General features: G+C 34.6%; 1 protein-coding gene across 1 annotated transcript in view; it reads right to left on the bottom strand.

Annotated features, from left to right (window-relative positions):
- LOC123528007 (uncharacterized) overlaps window positions 1-9244 on the bottom strand; it is a 37035-nt gene that overhangs the window by 9566 nt on the left and 18225 nt on the right. The window lies entirely within an intron of this gene.

Here is a 9244-nt window from a genome sequence, read left to right as displayed (position 1 = left end):
TAGTTATGACGTCATAATAAAACGGTGTCAATATAAACAGCAATTTAGTAAAATCAGTCATTAAGGTAAAAATATCGAAAAATATTGGAGTCTAGGTTACCTAAGACTGCGCGATTTGGATTTTAAGTATTGCTTTGAGAATGTATTTGTGAGTGTTCCGGTTTAACGTCTTTTTCAACATTTTTTCAGTCGTATAAACTACGGTGTCTACTTGTAGCAGTGAGCACAATGCCCATTTTTATAGTGTTGCCTCACTGGAATATCACGCCGTAAGTGACATGGCACCCCACCCAGTCACATTATACTGACACCGGGCTGACCAGTCATAGCACTACCCTCTTAATTCTGAGCGCCAAGCGAGGAAGCTGCTAGTACGATTTTTTTACGTCTTTGGTATGACGCACTGGCACTAGAACCGCAAATTTAGCTTTGAGCGGCCTATTTTCATAAATATGTGCATTATTTTTCAATTTATAAAGGAATAATATGAAATTAGGTGCTACCTAAAGGGCAGAGTTCCCTTGAAAACTCACCAGAGCCCTTAAAAATTAAAGGAGTCACTGTGGTGTTGGAATTATCTGGAATTATGGATTCGTTTAGGAAGTTTATGTTCTATTAAATCTTTTAAAATTATAAGTATTAATGATAATTCATAATTTCTAAATGCATGTTTTAGACTGTATCAAGTTTAATTCTTGACATGTGAAAACTCGAAAGATATTCTATATTATAATCAAAAGAAAGTTCGATATAGATTAAAATCGGCACCAAGATAAAGAAAAAAAAACGTAATTAAATAATTTCTGTTATTCTTAATATTAAAACGTACTGCATCAAAAATTTTACATAAATTATTATCATACTGGAAACCAGTCACAAATGATAACTCCTTCAAACTGGAAAGCTTGAATCTTGAAAATTTCAAACCTAACAGAATCTCATTAGACCAACAGCCAAAGGAATTTTGTCTCTTTGCTTGTAAATGTTTGGCAATGAGGACTTAATGTAAAAAGTTAATGTTCTAATTCCAAAGTTGATAGAAATTAGAATTTACGTAATCCTGGAAATGACTATTGTAATTCTTTTAAATGTCATTATTGTCAAATTTTGGTTCTTTTTGGATGGAAGAATGTGTTCAACTTTTAGTAAAAAAAAATGCAGCTATAATAGACGCCTGGCATGGGAAAATTACAATCATTTACATAACTGTACACAGCTTGTTTTAAACCCAAAAGACTAGCAGTTTTTAAAAGTTAATGATCAGAAATTTACCTAGAGAAAAACAGTGTTTGCCGAAATTCTCGAAAACACCTGTTTATTTGCATAACTTTCAAGTTCACAATCTGTGGCTTTTTTTATGGTTAATCTTTTAGCACTAGAGAATAGGGATGGCAGTAAGAACCTTTTTGATGTTTATTGATAATTCATCGCCAATAGGGTTAGTTTTATTTTTATAAAGTCTGGTTAGTGATTTTAAAGCTAACGGACGAAATATATGTGAACGGGGAGAAGAGCATGTTTTTCACAGTTCAATGTCTGTATATTTTGATCCTAAAGCTCTTTTTTTTTAAAGTTATGTCTACTGACTACTGCACAGGCACTGCATTGGAACCTGACATCAAAACTATAAACATTTGTTAAATTTTACATGAATAACTTTAGTTAACAATATTTTCAAAACTTATTATACAAAAAAAAAAGAGACTGAAATAAAAAAGGAATTAAAAAAAAAACTGGTCCAGTTGAGGTTCAAACTCGCGATCTTTCAACGCGAACTCACTAACCACTACACCACTGTGTAGTTATGACGTCATCGGGACAAATATAAGTACATGTATATATAATAAAGTTCAGTAATGGCAGCGTGACGAAAGTAGTTTAAAAATAAATTTATTGTATTTTATTTCTTTTTCCTTCGTAAAAAATGTATTTAGCACTAATTTCTTATTATTAAACGCCCATTTACATTTTTATTCAATATTCAAAAGCAATAAGCGAGACGCTTTTGTCAACCTTAAACAGTAAACGTCTTCTGACGTCTTTACTGATTAATTACTATGTACATAGTACACATGAAAAAATCTGAACAACACCGATTCCAAAAAAAGACCACGAATTTTCAACTCGTTAGTATACGCAGTTAGATCTCTCTATTCATTTTTTTTTTCACACGTCTAACCGTAATGCGGCGCCGGTAGCTCTGCTATAAAAGAAATGGGGCCTTCTTATATATTACGTCCCATCCTCTGTTCTTACACACTAGTCTAGCATTGAAGGTTCCATGTGCACCGCCGTATGAACACATCTGCGGATGTCTCTAAATTTCTTTTTGTACTTTTAGCATGTGTAAATGTTGAGTTCTGCTCAACCCGGGGCTAGAGGGCGTGGACGGTAGCATGCATTTCCACTACCGTCCATGAACAGGCTCAATCAAACCGAGCCTGCAACATTTTCGTTTTTGTTGTGTTGAGCGACCTGTGGAGTTTCCACTTTTTCTATTTTATTATCACAGCAGCGTTGTTTGTGCCGTGTGGCGGCCGTAAAATGTCTCCCCGTACATTCAATCAGGGCTGTTATATTTCGATCTTCTCAGATCGTTCAGCACGACTTTTATGTCGTGTTACTGGTACTGTTTAGTTTCTCAGCATGAACATTTCGGCCTGAGTGGTTCCAATACTCCCGCTTTTAGGGGAACTTCCTGTGTAGAAAAGCAGCATTTATGGGTATCAATCACATTTTGTTATAATTCCGTTAATGAATACTTTTATGCTATTTTGTTTAAATAATAATTTTTAAATGCATGTATAATATATATCACTGTTTTATTTTCTGTTTAGGGAGAGATAGCCCAAGACTTGATACGAAAGAGAAACTTCGTCATCCTCATCTAGAATATGTGAAATGCAAGTTTTAGGAGGCAACCATAGCAGGACAGCACTACATAATTTGAGTCGTAAAGATTTGTTGCGCTCCCAACTTGCAAAGATGCAAATTTATACTGAGCTGTCAACCGAAGATGCACTTCAGCTTGGAGATCATAACAATGAAGTAAAGACACTTTCAAAAGAACTATCGTTCATTGACAAAGTGAAACTCATCCGACCAATAATGTCATGCACCCAAGTGAGCCCAGCTGACATTAGGCCATGGAAACTCGAGCTGAAGACAGTTTTTTGGATATGAGGTATGATTCACTTTCTTGACATCAATAAGTAATTATTTCTGTTACAATTAAAATGTATGTTTAGATTTTAATGGGACTCATCATTACTACGGCGACTACACTTTACAGTTGCAGCACATTTTGTCATTCCATCAGCTTTGTGTATATTACTTCTGCCTTCCAAAACGGTTGAGCAAATGTCGATGATAAATATGGTTTTCATTGTGTCACATTGGTTACAAGTGCATATTGCTAAGAATGCTTGCTTTAAGTCAGGATAGATTTCTACAGTTTGCTGTCAAAGTAAGATTCCAGCACATATACATCTGCAGAAAGTTAGTCGACCAATAAATAAATGTCTACAGTGTTTGATTATTTGAGATGAAATTGTTTATTGGGATTGACAAAATAAAATATAGGTTCATTGGAACATACCTTTGAGCATCACTTTTTGGCTTTAAAAGGACATCTGATTAAATGCCATAATAAATTGTTATTGTCTTCAGGATTCAAACATTGAAACACTGGCTAACCGGAAACATGTATCTTAAAACTAAGAGTGACAGAAATTTTAAAATGCTTATATAAATAAATCAAAAGTTTTGTTTGAGAAAATTCGACAAGTTTCCAACAACATCATTTTGCCATGGTGAAATTATGTGATGAATTGTATGAGTAAATTCTTCAACTAGATAAAGCATGGAATAATGACCGTATTCTTAAAGCTAGTAAAAAGCCTATTGGACGGATGAAAGAGAATAGAAGGCACAGAGGACCAGTTGACTTGTCTAGCTGTGTTGCTTGATGAGGGTGAAAAGTAAGTAATCTAAAAGGAAAATTATATATTGTTCAAAAAGGTTGTGTAATAGCAAACTCTGTTGTAAGAATAAATTAACACTTGTGTATCTCAGCTTATTTATAGTAGTTGCCCATGGTAACCTACATCAAGACCAAATCCTGCAGAAGAATGCAAGTGGCATTTGTTCTGATGATAGTGCGAATTGCAAAAGATACTGCAATATCAGAAGCTAACGTGGTAATTCGACATGCTACATTTAAAGTAATCGTACCCAGGGCTCTCTTCACAAGACGGTTGTCAATTTTAATTGGTGTCATGGTGCACAAACGCACAAATTATGTCATCTAAACACTGGACTGCTGTATAAACGCTTTTAACTCGTACGTAAGTGTTTAACGCAATTAAATGCTGTTAGAATCTTTGATTCATCGGGCAGTGATATTGTTTCTTTGTATTAGAAAAGTCTTTGACGGGTAAAATAATACATGTCATTGCAAAGTGTGTATTAATCAGGGCTGTTATATTTCGATCTTCTCAGATCGTTCAGCACGACTTTTATTCGTGTTACTGGTAATGTTTAATTTCTCAGCATGAACATTTCGGCCTGGATGGTTCCAATACTCCCCCTTTCATAGCTTTGGGTATTGTTTAATCACCCCTTGGATATGGTGCCTGCTTTTAAATTTTGTCTTTTGGCAGTTCCTGTGATATGCAGGCTCCATAACCTCAGATCCCCTTTCTAAGTTCCAGTTTAGTTTGTTCTGCTCATTTTTTTCTCGTTTAGGGCAAACCCATTATTTTAACTGGGGTCCATACGCCGCTTTTCATGGAATTACACGCTAGTGTAGCATTGAAGGTTCCATGTGCACCGCCGTATGAACACATCTGCGGATGTCTCTAAATTGTTTTTTGTACTTTTAGCATGTGTAAATGTTGAGTTCTGCTCAACCCGTGGCTAGAGCGCGTGGACGGTAGCATGCATTTTAACTACCGTCCATGAACAGGCTCAATCAAACCGAGCCTGCAACATTTTCGTTTTTGTTGTGTTGAGCGAACTGTGGAGTTTCCACTTTTTCTATTTTAATAAAAAAGACTGTGTTTTTTCTTTTTATTTTCAGGGGTTGCAAACTTGCAATTAAACATTCAATGGCTGTGTCAGATTATTCGTGTTCTAATGATGATGACGTTAATGACAAGGTAATTAGGAAAAGACAAAATAACAGTGTTTGATTGCTCAGATGTATAGGGGATATGATATGACTATTCCATTAGGTGGTTTGTATCACTTGAGTTGTATCCATAGCCCGAAAGGACAAGCCGGAAAACGTTCTTAATAAAAGAGAGTGATGCGATATACCAGGAAGACGCGGTCCTGAAATTTTCCTAACAAAGAAATACAAAATACACAGACTTAGAAAAAAACCTAACAACAAAACAAAGATTAAGGTAGTTCTGCACGTTTGAAAAACCGGAAGTGATGGCGTAACGTCATTTATCCGGAAAACGTAGAATAAAGCCTGGATTCGGCGTACGGAAATGAAAATCAATTTATGAATTAATCGAAACATGTGAGTAAATTTGTTATAATGGCACTGTTGCTATATTTCTTAAGTCAAAATATGATATTAAAACATATGACACGTTAAAAAAATTAAAATAATTTCTTAAAATTAACGTGAAATGCCCGGTTCCCTTTAATCATGGTAAAATATCTCAAAAGTAAGCACACGGACCTATACATTTTATTTCACCAAATTATAGGCCATGTGTTTATTTACAATTGTGAGAAGTTTCATCAAAATCTACATTGTAGAAAAAATTCTATTCGCGAAAATGTTATGAAAGTTATGATTTTCCCATAGACTCCCATTATGAAATATTGCGTGAGGTCCAAATTTTTCAAACCAGCCTAGCAAAAAATCAAGCACACGACCCTATCTTTTTTATTTGCTGAATTTTCTAGGTATATTTTGAAGTTTTGAAAAATTGGAGTTTAATCAAATTCTACATTGTAGAAAAATTTTTGATCCAAACGTGCAGAACTACCTTAATATAAAATAATAGTTCTGTAACACACACTATACAATGAACACAATGAAAAGCTTACTTATGTATGTTGTTAAAGGTTTATCAAAGAAAACAAACTCCAGTGTACATATGATACAAATATAGGTTAAAAATTCAGTAATGACATTAAATTCAACTACTATTCAACCCGTTGTTACCGTCCCAATTGTTAAACATGATGCTACAACTGACATACAGATTACACAAATGATTAAAGCATTTCTTGGCCAGACTCTTACACTGGAAAATGGAAAAATTAATTTGAATGCATGTTTGATAAAGCCATATTACATTTCCTTTACCTTCATGTAATGTAAACAGATACACACAATTATAACGAAGCAACAAAGGCATTGGTTTGGCAGCAAGGCCTAACAATATAACATCAAGCCCTTCCCAGTTCTGAATGTGTATATTTTTATTCCTAAGTTTACATTGGTGTATACTTCTAAAACGAAGTGTCTTTAAATTTCTATCAAATTGTTGAAAATTGAGAAAGTTTTTCCATAGTTTAGTACTTGTATGTATTTTCATGTACTTTGAGATAAGGGGAGATATGGTATAGGCAAAAACTATCCGCAACAGAAGCCAGATGCCGAGAGCCGGTCAGTAAAATAAATAGCCTATTTATAAAAGTCATCATATGAAAAAATTATTGTGTTCAACACATTTCATTGGTATTGTTTTGATGAGAAAGATTATTTTTGTTCTGAAGAATTTTATACTTTCTTATAATACACTTTGAAGTGAAATGGAAACTCAATGAAGTTTAATACAGTTGTTCCTGACTTATATATGCTATCACTTGTTTCTTTTCTTATCGAAAACTGAACACAAACGTTTATGGATAATGTACAAGGTACAATAATTTCGCGCTCAGCCGTCAGATCGCATTGCATTTTATTTCGGTGAACAATGTGAAATAACTTCATTTTTTTTGCTTGTCTTGATATCAAGTGACAAAAGAAGGGTAATGGATTAGACACAAGCATTGAGTATGTTAATGATATGTTGTACTGAATATGTTGTCATAAGATGCTTTTTTCAGGCAAAGAACAGTGCTATGTGAGATGAGCTAAAAGGCTGAAAGAGAACCAAGTATAAACTGAAACATGAAAGATTACGCATCCTTTACATATTTTATTAGGACTATGTTTTTTAATGTATATCTTTACCTCACTTCTTATATAAACTGGCAGCCCTTAGTTTGTTATATTAACTGCAGCATAAGACAATTACAATATTAAATTTTTAGGGGCTAAAGTCAAGACTTCAAGAACATAATATGAACATTTATTTCTAATGTCTTGTAATAAAGGCGATAGTTTTGACTATTGACCGGCAGGTAAATAGCCTTATATTGTTCTCTATTCTACTGTTGAAAGATGCCTTTGTGATAATTTTAAACTCTAGAATTAGCATTTTTTCAGAAGTTTATCCAGAATATAATTAGAATATATTTTTAACTTGATCGTTTAGGAAGAGCATACCAGCACATTGTCAACACAAAAGAGGAAGCTAACAGAAGGTATTGCTAGTGTAAACGACAACAGTGTAAGCTAGCATTGCTTCCATCACTGGTATACAAGTCCATTTTAGTCTGTTTCTATGAATAGGTATGGAGCGATGAATATTTCTTCAAGTATTTGACGTGTAGTAAACCACAAGCTGCTTGAACTGAAAACATTTTCAACAGTGTACATTGTTGACTTATAATTGCACTAGAAAATGCCGTGGTAACATTTTGGCACATGCATTTACTGACAATATTGTACAGAAGGTTTTCGTATATTGATGTTAATTTATTTTGGGTTTAACGCCGGTTTCAACAATTGCTACATGTAGAAATAAGCAAGTCACTTTCCGTTTGATGAATGAAGTGATTTATCTTTAGTAATACTTTCAAGAAAAATAACTTCATCTACGAACATTTTGCAACTTTAGCTATGTATATTATCATCAAAATGGTTTGAAATATAATTCATATTATGCAGTCTTTTTCTTCTGAATAGGCTGCATCGTTTAATGTTGGTGATAGTGTGTCCGCCCTGTGAGCCGATAAGAATGAAGGAGTGGAAAGATGCCAAAGTCGAAAAGATCTAAACAAACGGTGATTTAAGTGTAAGCATATTGCATTTGCAAACTTGCATATGGCTGATATTGCTGAAAGCATAATGTGTTCATTTTGGGTTTAACGCCATTTGTTTTTCAAGTAACGGTGGACAGTTACCCTAACTAGTGTTCCTTGATTCTGTACCAGTACAAACCTGTTCTCAAGTAACTTTCAACTTCCCAGCGTAATCAGAGGTGGAGGGCGAATGATTTCAGATACAATTTCTCTAAATAACAAATTGTCAGAACATGCGCCTCGCCCCGGGTATTGAATCCACAACCCTGCCATCCGTAGATCTGTGCTATCCCTATTGAGCTAAGCGGGCGGACTAAACGGCATGTTGTGTTCGAGTATGGTTTAATTTTAAAGCTTGACCATTCCGACATGGGTCGTTCCAATACTCCCGCTTTCATAGCCTTTGGGTTTTGTTTCATCAATCTTTGGATATGTTGCCTGCTTTTTGATTTTTTCTTTTGGCAGTTTTTGTGGTATGCGGGCTCAGATCCCCTTTATAAATTTCATTTTGTTCAGGTCTGCCCATTGTTTTCTCGTTTAGGGCAGAGCCAATATTTTAAGTGGGGATCATACGCCTCTTTTCATGGAATTGCTTTCTGTACATTATTGAAGGCCGTGTGAATACATTGGCGGGTGTCTCTAATTATATTCTGATACTTATAACATGTGTAAATGTTGAGTTCTGCTCAACCCAGGGCAAGAGGGCGTGGTCGTTCATGAACAGGCTCAGTCAAACCTAGCTTGCAATATTTTCGTTCGACTTGTGGTTTTCTACCTTCCTATTTTATAAGGAATTAAGAAAGCATAATGATTTAAAGACTGTATTCATTTGTATTTCCATGACGGTAATTATACATGGTTTGCATGGAAAAGATGAGAAATAACAAGTATCTAGTTACAATTTGACAGCGATATATATAAGACCAATACAATGTGTTTTATGTCTAATTTTATTTATTTTATTTCTTTTTGTAAATTTAACGTCGCACCGACAAAAATATAGGTCAGACTTTTCAACTTTGATGGTGAAGGAAAGCTCCAGGTGTCCCTCCGTCCATTATTTTGTTACGGACGGGCACCTGGGTAG

The sequence above is a fragment of the Mercenaria mercenaria genome, chromosome 14 (genome assembly GCF_021730395.1).
Source record: "Mercenaria mercenaria strain notata chromosome 14, MADL_Memer_1, whole genome shotgun sequence".
Lineage (NCBI taxonomy): Eukaryota > Metazoa > Mollusca > Bivalvia > Venerida > Veneridae > Mercenaria > Mercenaria mercenaria.
This window is presented reverse-complemented; position numbering and strand designations above follow the sequence as displayed.